The following is a 14078-nucleotide window of genomic DNA, read 5'->3' as shown; positions in this document are numbered from 1 at the left end:
GAGAAGTACTGTTGTGATGTTGGAGGCATAATTCTAAAGTGCTTTCTAGAAAAGCTAGGTTAATGTTCCATTTTTCTATAGCCCCTTCATTATTTGTCCTTTTTCATTTTTTAGTCAACTTTACCAGTCTGAAGGAAATCTTCAGTTGGTTTAATTTTCTTTTCTCTTATTTGTAGCTATTTTTCATATAGCTATTGTTAGCTTGAACTTCTTCCTCTTCTTCATATCTATCTGGTTCTGCTCTTTTGCTATTCTCTTCCCCAGTCCCAGAGCCCAGTCATAGATACTTATTCTTTCTTCTCTTTTAAACTCCTTTCCATGATCCATCCTCCATGTTTAAAGTTTTGTTTATGACTGGCCTCTCCCTAAGTTTACCTCCTTATTCCTCCTCCTTACCCTCCTATTGTTGAATGAAGCATATTTCTGTACCCGACTATATATGTGTTTATTCTTCTCTCCTTTCATATGAGAGGTTCAGGTGTTCCCAGCTCCCCTCACAGCTTTCTCCTTATCCACTTAGTTGTCTTCTTGCATACCTTGATGAGACATTTCCTCCATTTTTCTCTCCCCTGCTTTTTATAATGTATTCTTTCCCCCTCCCTTTCCTTTCTTTTTTCAAACATAAAACTACCCCCTGGCCTCTCCCTTTGATTTGATTCCCTCTATGACCTCTGATGATAGGAGAGTTCAAAGGGGATACTTATCATATTAGAATATAAACAGTTCATTTTTCTTTATATTTACCTTTTTTATGTCTCATTTTCCTGTGTTTTCATTTCATGCTTCCAACATGCTTCTAGTTTTTTCATCAGGTCCTTTCATTCAAGGACCATTTTTTCCCCATAAAGGATTAAACTCAGTTTTTCTGGGTTATTCTTGGTGGTAAGAATATTTTTTGCATTTTAGAATATCATGTTCCAAACTATACCTTTATAGTGGTGTCTGCTAAAGCTTACATGATTTTGACTGGCTCCTTGGTATTTGAAATCTCTCTGGCTATTTGTAGTATTTTTATTTTGTCCTAGAAGCTCTAGATGTTCCTAGGAGTTTTCATTTGGGGGTTTCTTTAAAAAGTGATAACTGGTAAATTTTCAAATTCACTTCTAGAGATCTAGGCAGTATTCTTCGATGATTTCTTGAATTCTGATGTACACGCTCTTTTTAAGGGGTCTTGGCATATAGATAATTTCATAAATTTTCTCTCCTTGATATGTTTTCCAGACTAGTTATTCTAGATACTGGATACCTTACATTTTCTCATATTTTTTTTGGTCTTGATTTTGTATTAGGATTTATTGTCTCATGGTATCACTTCTCTTTGGTCCATTCTAGTTTTCATGGAGTCTGTTGCTTTGACGATTTATGCTAAGCTATTAATTCTTTAAGTCTTCCTCCCGTAACTCATTTCTGTTTCATTTCTTCTAGAATCTGTAATTCACTTAGAAAATAATTTTAAAAAAAATTTTAACTCCATTTTTTCTAGGAATCCTAGTTGTACTTGTGTCCAAGCTGTATTTTTAAAAACATTTTAAAGATGTTTTGGAATCATTCTTAGGCATTTTTGTCTTGAGAGTCCCTATCACCACTGATTGTTAAATTTTTAGTGTGATAAGTTATGCCTCAGAAATCAAGCAAACACTATATAATTCAGGGCTTGACATATTGTTTTGTTGATTGTATAGGCTTAAGGAAACCATGGAGAAAATACTAATAATGCACATTAAACTTAGAAGTGTTGTGAGTACATTTTCCCTCCAGAGAGCCAATTATTAAACATTTATCAACCTGCCACTGTTGAACATAGGGCCAGGCTCTTTGCACTTTTAGAGGAAATATCTGGGCTTGGTCCTGCTCTTGAATCCTGCTGCTGCTTTCTCTAGGTATTGAGTGCTTTGTCCTTCAGGGATCTGGATGGAGGTGACTCAGGCTGGGAACTGGCACTCCTAAAACTGATCCATGCAAAGTGATCATTGCCCTTTTGCTCTGATCTTTTCAAGCTTCTCACTGTGATCTGGATCTAGGCAACACCATTGTGGGCTTGCCCCTGCTTAGAGCTCCCTCCAATAGATTGCTGCTGGCCCCATCGACTGTCAGCTATCTGGAAGACTAAAGGTTCAGAGAGAAGCATCTGCAGGTTCCCTCTTGGTCTCTTTTCCTTGCTTGATTATTCCATTGGAGGCTTCATTCTGAGCTGGGAGCTGGTTTTACTCCAGGAGTCAGGACTCATTTCTGATATTGTTCCTTGCCCAGTACACAGCCTCAGCCCCTTGTCTACCTAATCCCCTAGACAGCCACTTCTAGACAGATTCCCTTTCCAGTCCTCACTGGATTATCAAACCTAGTTTAGGGTGTGAGCAACAACTGTAAGCTGAAACCTGTTCCTGTTCCCTGTGTAGAGCCATGCTCAATGTGGAATCTGGACCTCTTGCCCCAGGGCCCCAGATCCGTGTCTGTTCTGGAAGGCTCTATGAAGTGCCCTCCAGGCTAGACCCTACGTCTGTTGTCAGACTTCTATTTCCCTGGGCCAAGATGGGCTAGAAAAATGATTCGTTTTTCCTTGAATTTTCTGATTGAAATTCAGATTAATGAATTTTTTTAAATTTTCTTAGAGTTGTGAGGAGCAGGGCTGTACTGCCCATCTTGGCTGGTCCTGTCTTGTTTTTAAATATGTTTCTATTTGTCAAATATTTCCCAATTATGTTTTTAATTTGTTTAACATTCTTTTTAAAAATTTAGTCCCAAATCCCTACCCCCTCCACCGATTGAGAAAGCAATTCCACAACTATACATGTGGAATCATGCAAAGCATATTTCCATATTTGTGTTACAATTTTGTGAGGCTTTTAAGTAATAAAGAAGGATAGGGGATTATAGAACGTATACAGGACTAATTGAGAAATAATTAGTTAGGATATAACATTTACATAAACTTTGTGACCTTTAACCGGAATATTTCCATTTAATAATGTCACCCACTAGATTGCCTAAAGATTTCAAACCTGTTTCCTTAAACAGTCGGATGGAATGGTTTTCTGCTTCCTCCTCCAGCTCGTTTTACAGATAAGAAAACTGAGGCAAAGAAGGTAAAATGACTTGCTCAGGGTCACACAGCTAGTCAGTGTCTGAGGCTGGATTTGAGCTCATGAAGATGAGTTTTCTTGATTCCAATCCCAGCACTTTATTCACTGTGCCAGCTACCTGCCCTTTTATCTTTGTGGTGCTGGCTTTTCATTGCTATGCCGAAGCAATAAGACTGTAACACCCTGAATTGCATTTCTCAGCCTCTTAGCATCAGCACCAGCATTCTAAGGGCCTCTAGTACTATGCCAAAAGTTAGGATAAGGACTGGGACCTGCTTTGGGCCCCAAATGGCTTTCAAAGTGAGAGATCTATAAGGAGCCAGTGAAATGTACTGAATTACTTGGAGTTGGGGGTGAGAGGGTAGGAAAACCAAAGGGGGATACCCCTTTGAAAACAAAGGATTTATATTGAAACTTACACATCCATGGTTTGCCCAGCACTAGCCTAGGCCCTTGGGTACCCTCTGAGCTATGCTACTGCACCTCCTGTTTGAGGAGAGTGACTGACTAGAGGAAGCATTTGGAAGGAAACATGTCACCTCCCCTATTCAATAAACTCCAGTGGTTCCCCGTTATTTCCAGAATCAAATGCAAAAACCTGTTTTTTGGCATTCAAAGCCCTTCATAACTTAGCCCCACTCCTATATTTTCAGTCTTCTTACATCTTACTCCAGAGCATATCTTTGATCCAGGGACACTGACTTCCTTACAAAGCACTCCATCTCTTGTCTTTGGATGTTTTCCCTGGCCATTTTCCATACATGGAACACTCCCTCCCTCATCTCTGCCTTCTGCCTTCCCATGCTTCCTTTCTTCCCCCTTAGCACAATCTATTCAATTCTACGTATTATAATTATATTCAAACAATTATGTCTTTAAGTATATTAATGGGCAAAGATTGATGTGAAGGAAGCCATTTTTCATGAGTTTTTCTTGTCTATGCAGTGCCTTATTCCACAAGCCTGATGAATATAGAAATATGTATTACACAGCAGCACATTTATAATCTATATCATATTACTTGCCATCTTGGGGAGGGAGGGAGAGAATTTGGATTGGAAATTGTCAGGAAACATGTCAAAAGTTATTTCTACATGTAATTGGGGGGAAAATATAATAAAACATTACTTCAGGGGAGGAAAAAGGTTGGTGTGCTTAGTGAAAGAGGAGTTTTAAAAAACTGCAAAGAAAAGAAAGATGGCAGAAGGATGTTAGCTTAGTCAAAAGGAAAGTGACAAGTAGAGTTTTGTTGGTTTTTTTTTTTTTTAAGGATATAGAATGTATCAAATCAAGACAAGAGAACAAGAAGACACTGGCCAAGGAAAGTACTTGAACCCTTAGAAATGAATGGCACTTTCAGAAGTTATCTGGTTCAATTCCATTATTTTAGAGACAAAGAAACAGACCCAGAGAAGGGAACTGGCTTTCCCAGTATTCTCATAATGAAAACATTGAAGACTTTCTGGTCATGGAATCTAGGGAGCAGATAACTTCTAAGAGGCTCTTTCACCCTGAAGACAATGATGACACCAAGATCATAGATAGATAGGTTCAAGTGTCCACAAGAATCAGGGTTGATAATTAGCCATCTAGCCTGAGAGTGAAATAGGTTGGAACCATAAAAGTCAGGCTTATTTGTTAAACTGTGTCAAACGATTTGATGACTAAGCCAATTCATCCATCTAGGCAGAACTGTGTCCTGTAATGCCTTTCAGTTTGATAGCATGCTATATGACTGAATATATAAAGTACTGTTGACTCCTCAGGCAATACAGCAATAAAAGAAAGATAAATATGTGTTGGCAAGTTCACAACCTAGAGAAAAAGCTCTTCCCTTTATGGAAGTGGTGGCCTATTATTCTTGATTTCTTGCTTTACTTATGATAAGGAGACTGACGTTTATAGTGGTAAAGCTCTTGCCCAAGGTCAGCCAGGTTCAATCAAGTCAATGGAACTGACCAGAAGTGAACATGGGAGTGGAGAACCTAAAGTTATAGAGTGGTATTTGTCACAGATCCTGATTTATGATGGGAGAAGTCTTATAATGCCATGTTGTAAATGGGAAAATATCTGTTTGTACAAAAATATTTATAGCTGCCCTTTTTGACGTGGCAAAGAATTGGAAACTAAAGGGATGTCCCTCGGTTGGGGAATGGTTGAACAAATTGTAGTATATGACAGTGAGGGAATAATAGTTTATGCTGTAAGGAATGATGAATGGGATGATTTCAGAAGGAACTGGAAAGACCTCCGTGAACTGATGCAGAATGAAATAAGCAGAACCAGGAGAACATTGTACACAGTAACTGTAATACTGTGGGATAATCAAATGTGATAGACTTTGCAACTAACAGCAATACAACGATGCAGGACAATTCTGATGAAGAACTGTGGGAGCAGAAATGCAGATGAAAACACATGATTTATCACTTGTTTATTTGGGTATAGGTTTTGGAGTTTTAGTTCTAGAAGATTATTTGCTTACACAAATGAATAATGTGGGAATTAAAAAATAATAATGCCTGGGAGCAGCTGGGTAGCTCAGTGGATTGAGAGCCAGGCCTAGAGACGGGAGGTCCTAGGTTCAAATCTGGCCTCAGACACTTCCCAGCTGGGTGACCCTGGGCAAGTCGCTTGACCCCCATTGCCTAGCCCTTACCACTCTTCTGCTTTGGAGCCAATATACAGTATTGACTCCAAGACGGAAGGTAAGGGTTTAAAAAAATAAAAAAAAAAAATAATAATGCCATGTTGTAATTGTTCAATCATATCTGACTCTAGAACCTTGTTGTGGGAGAAACACACCCAAGTTTGTAGCAGGGTCTTGCCCCAAGAATGGGAAATTCAAATTCTGTTTAATCCAGAAATAAGAAAAAAACTTTATTTGAAAAAGAAGTGGTTTTTGGTGGTATGATAGTGTAATAGCTGGTAGAATAGTGAGAGTTTCCAGTGTGAAGGTCCCTTGTTCCCCACTGTCCACTTTGTCATCATTTGTCAATGTGGGGGAGGTCCCACCACCCTTCTGGAATGAGAATATGGGGGTGGGGATGCAGTACAATAGAGTACTAGGTAATTAATTACATCTTACAGTTCTAATCTAAAGTAAATATAGAACAATATGAGTAATTAATAAAACAGGTTAGGCACAAAGCTCATGCCAAGTATAGAATGTTACAGATTCAGTACAGGTGAATAATGAACTGACAACAATATAGATTCTGTAATTCATACTTGATTAATGCTGAAACTACAGATTTTCAGTTGCATTTATTGGTAAGAAATACAAGATTTCAGAGTATGAGGATCTTGTTCCGATGACTACTCTCACTGCCTGAGGTCTGCCCCCATCAACTTCATTTGGAATTTTTTTGGGTAAAGATATTGAAGCTGTTTGTCATTTTCTTCTCCAGCTCATTTTATAGATGAGGAAATTGAGGCAAACAAGGGTAAAAGTGACTTGCCCTGGGTAACACAGGTCTGAGGTCACATTTGAACTCAGGAAGATGAGTCTTCCTGACTACAGAAGGAATGCTCTGTCCACCGGGCCACCCAGCTGCGCCTGTTACCTAGTAGTTAATTCTACAGTAGCTCAGACTCCTGAAATGCCTCGTACACAGATTGTGTGGAGCATTTTAATTAATGTGGAACTATGTTGGAATCTCGCTTTCTGGGTCATTGGTGGCCCCTATGGACAACCTCCAAAGGAAATAGATCTCACAGCTGGGATCTCACTTTGTCAGCTAAATAAGACCTTGTTACTGCAAATGGATTTTAGCGTCCTCCTCTATAAAACAAGGGGCTTGAACAAATGGTTCCTCAAATCCCTTCTGTTCTAACACTCTGTAGTCTTTGTTCTAAGGTTCTCTGTTCTCGTGGCCTTCCCACATCTCTAAAGTTCGGTCATTTGAATTCACACTTGTGAAGTTCTTTAAGGTTAACTGAGTTCTTTTTCCCAATGGCCCTCCAAAGGAGATATCCTACAGTCACTTCATTCTGAGTGGTTAGAAAAACAAAGAGGAAGTGATATTTTTAAGGTCACACGGGTAATGTCAGAAATAGGATTCGAACCCAGATCTCTTAAATCCACATTCAAGGCTTTTCTCCTCCCACTACCCCACACAAATGTTTATTTCACTGGTAGAAATAGGTCTTTTGAGGCAACTGACCCCAAGAGATGGAGAGCAACAGCAGTTATCTAGCCAGGAACAACTACTCAAGAGTGTATTGAAACCTTGTTTCAGGAATTAGGTTAAGTTTGTATTATGAGAACACAAAGACAGCACTCCAAATTGTTCTTGGAACATCAGATGTTCTGTATGCAAGCACTCTGTTGTGGCCCACTGTGCCATTCATGCTGATTTCTTTAAGGATTCTGGAAAGTTTTTTTCAGAGGAGTCAGCCTCTTTCTAAAAGAGAATAAATTCTAAGGAGGCAACTGGGTGACTCGGTGGATGGAGAGTCAGGACTACAGATGGGGGATCCTGGGTTCAAATCTGGCCTTAGATACTACCCAGTTGTGTGACCCTGGGCAAGTCACTTGACCCCCATTGCCCAGCCCTTACTGCTCTTCTGCCTTAGAAGTATTGATTCTAAGACAGAAGGTAAGGGTTTAATAGATAAATAAATAAATAAAAATAAATGAATAAAAGAGAATTATAAATGCTCAAGTCTCAACAAAAATGAGCAAAATCATACATAAAACTATAAACTCCAAACTGTATTTTGGTAAAAAGGAAAAGTTTCAACAAAATAACAATAATGGCACGATAGTTGCTCTGTACCCTTTTCCCAACTTTTCAACATTGGGCAAATATTGCAACACACTCTAGATTTTTTGTAGTCATAATACATTGTTTCGATTCTGCTTGTGAGCTATTTAAACATTCCCTGTGTTCAATCTCTAGCCATGTTGGCGTGTGCCCAGAATAGATTTTGTGCATTGTGGCTGCTGACTTTTGGTATTGGTCAACAATCCATTAGACATTCAGCCAACCATTTGGTATGCAGCGATCTACCATACTAAGATGAAAGGCATTTCAGGACACCCGTTCGGAGCAAATGGATGAATTAGCTTAGTCATCGAATCCTGTTTGGCACAGTTTAACAAAGAAATCTGTGCTGTTGAGAAAAATCTACCTCCATAGTTTAATCTCTTACATTCATTCACTCCATCTAGCCTAACCGCATCCCCTTGTCATGGAAGATAATTATTTGTCTCCCTCCCTGCTTAAAGTCTCCTCCCACTCCTGTTCTCTACACAGCAACTACAATAAATGTCATAATTTTAATGGCACGAAGGTACTTTGTAATACAGCTTCCCATTAAGATGAAGGCTTAAACTTCATATTGATTTCTTTAAGGGTTTGGAAATTTTTTCCAGAGGGTTTAGCCTCTTTTTAAAAGAGAATTATAAATGCTCAAGTCTCAGTGAAAACGAGTGAAATCATACATAAAATCCTAACCTCCAAACGATATTGTGATTAAAAGAAAAAGTTTAATAAAACAATAACAATGGCATTGTATTTGCTTTGGTAAACTAATCAAAACAGGAGGGTTACATTTTCAAATATTGTTTAAGGGACAGGTCTGACTGTGACTGCGAAAATATGGGTTTCAAGACTGTGAATTCCCCAAAATGTAAAGATAATTTTTAGCATCTGGATTTTATATCAAAAATAAGTGGTCGCCATGGGTAAAATTCCCAAATATGAAATACCCAAGTCAGCTGGGTTTTATGGAGATCTTAATTAATATAAATGAAGGAATTAAGGAAAGGGAAAGAGACAGAATAAGAGGAAATAGTAGGAAAAGGCTAGGGCCTAGGCCAATGGCCTAGGCCTTTCTCTTTAAGAGAGAAACTAAGTCAGTCTTTAATCACTCACCACAAGATCTTTCCAAGCAAAACTCTAGTGTTCAGAGACCCAGCAGCCTCCTCTGACTCCTGACCTCCAATTCAGCTACCAAAGCTGAACTAAATCGAACTACCTTGAACTGGTTCAGACAGCTCCTTTTAAAGAGAAATTTCTCTTGTGTCACCTCCCCTAAATTTTCACATCTACCAATCACAGTAGATGCTTTTCCTAGGACAACCCATTCTTAGTTTTTAGTTCTCACCTTCTCTGGGTAGATTATATCTTCTGAGTACTTCACACCTCTTTGTTAAGCTTGCCCCTTGCAAGTTGCCTGACCTTTTAGTGATTAATTTGACCTTCATAGGTACTTAGCACCCTTTTGTATTAGATATAAAAATAGACCTAGCTTAAGGGATTTTGCCTCACTATAAGTATGGGTTAAGTAATTTTTCATTGTTCAGTAAGGAGTTTACAACTTTATTTTCCTCTAAAGTATGCCTAAGTATGGGTGGAGTAATGTTAGAGCTCCCAATACATTCCTGACCAAGTACCTCCATTGTTTAAATGGGGAATAACCTTAACCATAACCTTAAGAGTATGTTCCAAGGTTGAGTCTGAGAAAATTTAAGATTCACATGACCATGTCCGTCTTCTGCTCTAAACCCTCCAATGGCTCCCTATTATTACTAAAATAAAATACAAATACTTCAGTCTGAGATTTAAGTTCTTCCACATCTTTTTTTCCATCATTATTTCATATTACACATTTCAAGAAATTGGTGCTTTAGGGGCAGTTAGATGTCTCAGTAGTGGGTTCAAATCTGACCCTAGACACTTCCTAGCTCTCTGACCCTGGGCAAGTCACTTATCCTCAATTACAGGGCCTGTGAATGAGAGAAGTACAATCAGCATTGCAAAGACTTGGTTTTCAAGGAAACCTCATGCAGGAAGAGAATGGAATGTTGCTGGCAATGGGGGATGGGGCTAGAACCTCTAGCCAAGAAAAGCAGATGAACAGTTGGAGAGGGGTTCTCTCTTTTGAACCTGAAGGGAGAAGAGTATCTTGCTGTGATCCCTCATCTATCTGAAGAAATCAGATTAGCCATCCTACCTCAGTAGTGGTGGATAAAGACATTTTCCCTTTGGGGAAGATAAGAGACTATCCACCCAAGAAAGTTGTCAATTGATCTCTTCAATATATCAGGAAAATACAACACAGCCTGACTCCATAATCTCCTCAGGGACTCAGATCCTCAGACCTGAGCCCTCAACCCCTGAAGGGAATTTAGGTTAAAATAGAATTCGATTGTTGATTTTATGGTTGAACTGAATATATTTAATTGGTCGCCAAGGATTTAATTACTAAATCCCAAAGTCAGAATGGAATTTATAGTAGTTTATTTTACAACAGAGGAAAGATATTAAGGAAGAGATAAAGAGAAGAAAAGGGGAGAGAGAGAGAGAGAGAGAGAGAGACAGAGACAGAGACAGAGACAGAGAGACAGAGAGACAGAGGGAAAGAGAGAGAGACAGAGACAGAGAGACAGAGAGAGAGAGAGGGAGGGAGGGAGGAAGAGAGAGAAAAAGAGAGAGTGAGCTTCCGCTTCCTCTGGTTGAGATAGGAATTCAAAGGCCCCAGCCAGGGAAGGAGTCAAGGAAGGGAAGTCAGCCTTTACACTTACCACCTGTCAGTTCAATCAGCAGTTTCTTTATCAGCCTCAACTCCAATAGAATTGCTTCTTATAGGAGGTTCCACTCCAAGTGTGAGTCTCCATTTCAACTGTGTCTCTCTCCACTCCAAGTGTGTCTCTTCATTCCAAGTGTCTCTGTGTGTGTCTCTGTTTCCACTTTTAAAGACCTTTTCCTCTTGCATCACTTCCCCTAAATTTACGTCTACCAATCAGAGCTGATGCTCCACTCCAGGATTGCTCACTCTTTCACACGTGGATCACGGACCTTCCACTCAATGTATCAAATGGGTGTTCATACCTTTTTGTTATTAAAATCCAAAATGGGTAGATTTCCATACTCAACTTTAAATACTGTGCTTACATTTTTTGGAATTAAAATCTAAAAATAGATGGGATTACAATTTAATCTTCACAATCAAGGAAAAGCTAAGTACCTTCATTGTTACAATCAGGGGAGAGCTAAATCTAATCTTCCCAAGAGACTTTCTAATTTTCCCTCTTCCCTAAACCTACCATTCCTAAATACCAAAAGAATTAATAGATCTTATTAATCCAGAAGAAACTGAACATCTTGTTCTTCTAATGTACTAAGGGGATCAAGATAATATCTATATAGGGAAGAAAACAGAAAACAGAAACTGAAGGTGATTTCATTCTTACCTTTCAGCTCTGGAAACTGATCAAATCTCTCACCTTCCCTTGTGTAGCTGTACTCAAGAGAGGAAGTAGTGTTCCGTTTTATCTGTTCCCTCTCTCTCTTAAGTTTTTCAAAGTTTGGTTCCTGATCCCCTGCTGGTACAAGCCCTTATTGCTCTTCTGCCTTGGGGCAGCTGGGTTGCTCAGTGGATGGAGAGCCAGTCCTAGAGACGGGAGGTCCTGGATTCAAATATGACCGCAGACACTTCCTAGCTGAGTGACCCTGGACAAGTCACTTACCCCACATTGCCTAGACCTTACCACTCTTCTACCTTAAAACCAATATCTAGTATTGATTCTAAGATGGAAGGTAAGGGTTTAAAAGAAAAACAAAAAAGATCTAATAGCAGAGAAATAATAAGGGTCTTAACCTAGGGTCTGTTAACATTTTTAAAAATATTTTTAATTTTTATATTCAGTTCTAAATTCTCTCCCCCATTGAGAAGGCAAGAAATATGATAACCATTATACATATGAAGTCATGCAAAGCATATCCACATTAGCCATATGGTAGGGAGAAAAAAGCCAGAATAATAAATGAAAAAAAAAAAACCCATATTTCTTCATTTTGCATTCAAAATCTCTTTCTAGAGATGGATAGCATTTTTCAGCATGGATCCTTTCAAACTGTCATGGATCACTTGGATGGATCTAAATTAGTCTTTCACCGTTGATTATTGTTATCATATTGCTGTCATGTCGTACAATATATATATGAATTTTTACCTTCCATCTTAGAATCAATACTGTGTATTGGCTCCAAGGCAGAGGAGTGGTAAAAGCTAGGAAATGGGGTTAAGTGACTTGTCCAGGTTCACAGAGCTAGGAAGTGTCTGAGGTCAGATTTGGACCCAGGACAAATGTATTTTTAAAAAGCTATCTTTATATTGATGAGTAGTTAAAGGAGAGGGGGCGTATGAGGTGTTCAGGACTAGCCCCGCTGATATAAGCCTTTTTTACCTGCCTTTGGTATCTACCTGTGCCCCTACTCTCACCTATGTATGGCACCAAGAAGATGTAGCAGGAGGTGACCCTATCCAGGCAAAATGGTCTAGGCAGATGAGCTAAACGGACCTCCAACCCCTCTGTGAGTGAGGCTGCTGTCTCTCTCAAGCATGTGAAGACTTCCCCAGCAGAATGGGCAGATGAAGGCGGCTGAAGCAGGCTCTGGGGAGCCCTTAGAGCTTGGCCAACCGTGGAAGATGCCAACGTCATCCCCTGCACCCCGAGCCATCACCAGTTGTCCTGACTTTTGTTTTACCACCATACTGACAGCTCTGGAAGAAAGAGACTGACCACTTTGTCCAACTGTACCTTATTTAAAACCATTTCCCCAGTCAAGACTTCACCCCATGATGCATCGGTCAGTGGTCCTCTTCAAAAAAAAAGCCAAACAACAGAGGTGATAATAGTAGAGAAGAAGTATGCCAGGGGATAGAGGGCTGATTGCTTGGACCCAAGAAAATCTAGAGTTGAGTCCTTTCCCTGATACATGCTAGCTGTGTGACTATGGAAAAATCATTCAAATGCTCAGTGCTGCAGACAAAATTCTAATACTAGGAGTTATAGATGAGTTGCTGCCCTGCTTTAAGGGAAATTTTCTTCATTTGGGGTGGGGGAAGATGGGATTAAGCATTTATTTAGCACCTACAAAGTGCCAGGCTAAGCACTTTACAAATATTATCTCATATGATCCTTACGACAACCTTAGAAGGTAGGTGCAATAAGGACTCCCATTTTATGGGGGAAGAAACTGAGGCAGGTAAAGGCTAAACAACTTGTCCAGAGACAATAGCAATTTAGTGACTCATCAGAATTAGAACTCATGTCTTCCTGAATTTAGGCCCAGATGCTCTATTCACTGGACCACTCAGGGTTCTTTACACTTAAGAAATCCCAAGATGGCAGATGGATGATTCAGATAATTGAGAGCCAGGTCTAAAGTAGGTTCAAATCTGGCCTCAGACACTTTCTAATTGTGTGACCCTGGGCAAGTCATTTACCCACCATTGCCTAGCCCTTACCACTCTTCTGCCTTAGAACTAATACACATAGTATTGATTCTAAGATAAAAGGTGAGGGTTTAAAAAAAATAAAACAAAATCACAGGTCTGGACCAAATATAATAATAACCTCTCATTTTAAAACTCTGTTATGAGTCTAAATAAGCTCTGTTGATTTTCTACAGATTATATTTATTTATTTTATTTATTCATAGTTCATAAATATTCATTATTTACTTCAAGTAAGGTACAAAAGATGGAGATATAGAATCATTTAAACATACCCAGGAGGAATTAGTTCATTAGCTCTTCCTTTCCTTCCTTTCCTTCCTTTCCTTCCTTCCTTCCTTCCTTCCTTCCTTCCTTCCTTCCTTCCTTCTTTCTTTCTTTCTTTCTTTCTTCTTTCTTTCTTTCTTTCTTTCTTTCTTTCTTTCTTTCTTTCTTTCTTTCTTTCTTTCTTTCTTTCTTTCTTTCTTTCTTTCTTTCTTTCTTTCTTTCTTTCTTTCTTTCTTTCTTTCTTTCTTTCTTCCTTCCTTCCTTCCTTCCTTCCTTCCTTCCTTCCTTCCTTCCTTTCTCTCTTTCTCCTTTCCCTTCCTTCCTTGTATGTTTTTACTTACTTATTACATTTTCATTTTATTCCTTTTCTTTTTTTTTTACCAATTACATGTAATAACAAATTTCTCCATAAGTTTTCCAAAGTTATATGATTCAAATTGTCTCCCTTCCTCCCTTCCCTCCCCACTCTCACCCTGGGAT

Source organism: Monodelphis domestica, chromosome 7 (genome assembly GCF_027887165.1).
Source record: "Monodelphis domestica isolate mMonDom1 chromosome 7, mMonDom1.pri, whole genome shotgun sequence".
NCBI classification, from domain to species: Eukaryota; Metazoa; Chordata; class Mammalia; order Didelphimorphia; family Didelphidae; genus Monodelphis; species Monodelphis domestica.
The sequence above is the reverse complement of the archived record's forward strand: the minus strand, read 5'-3'. Positions refer to the sequence as shown.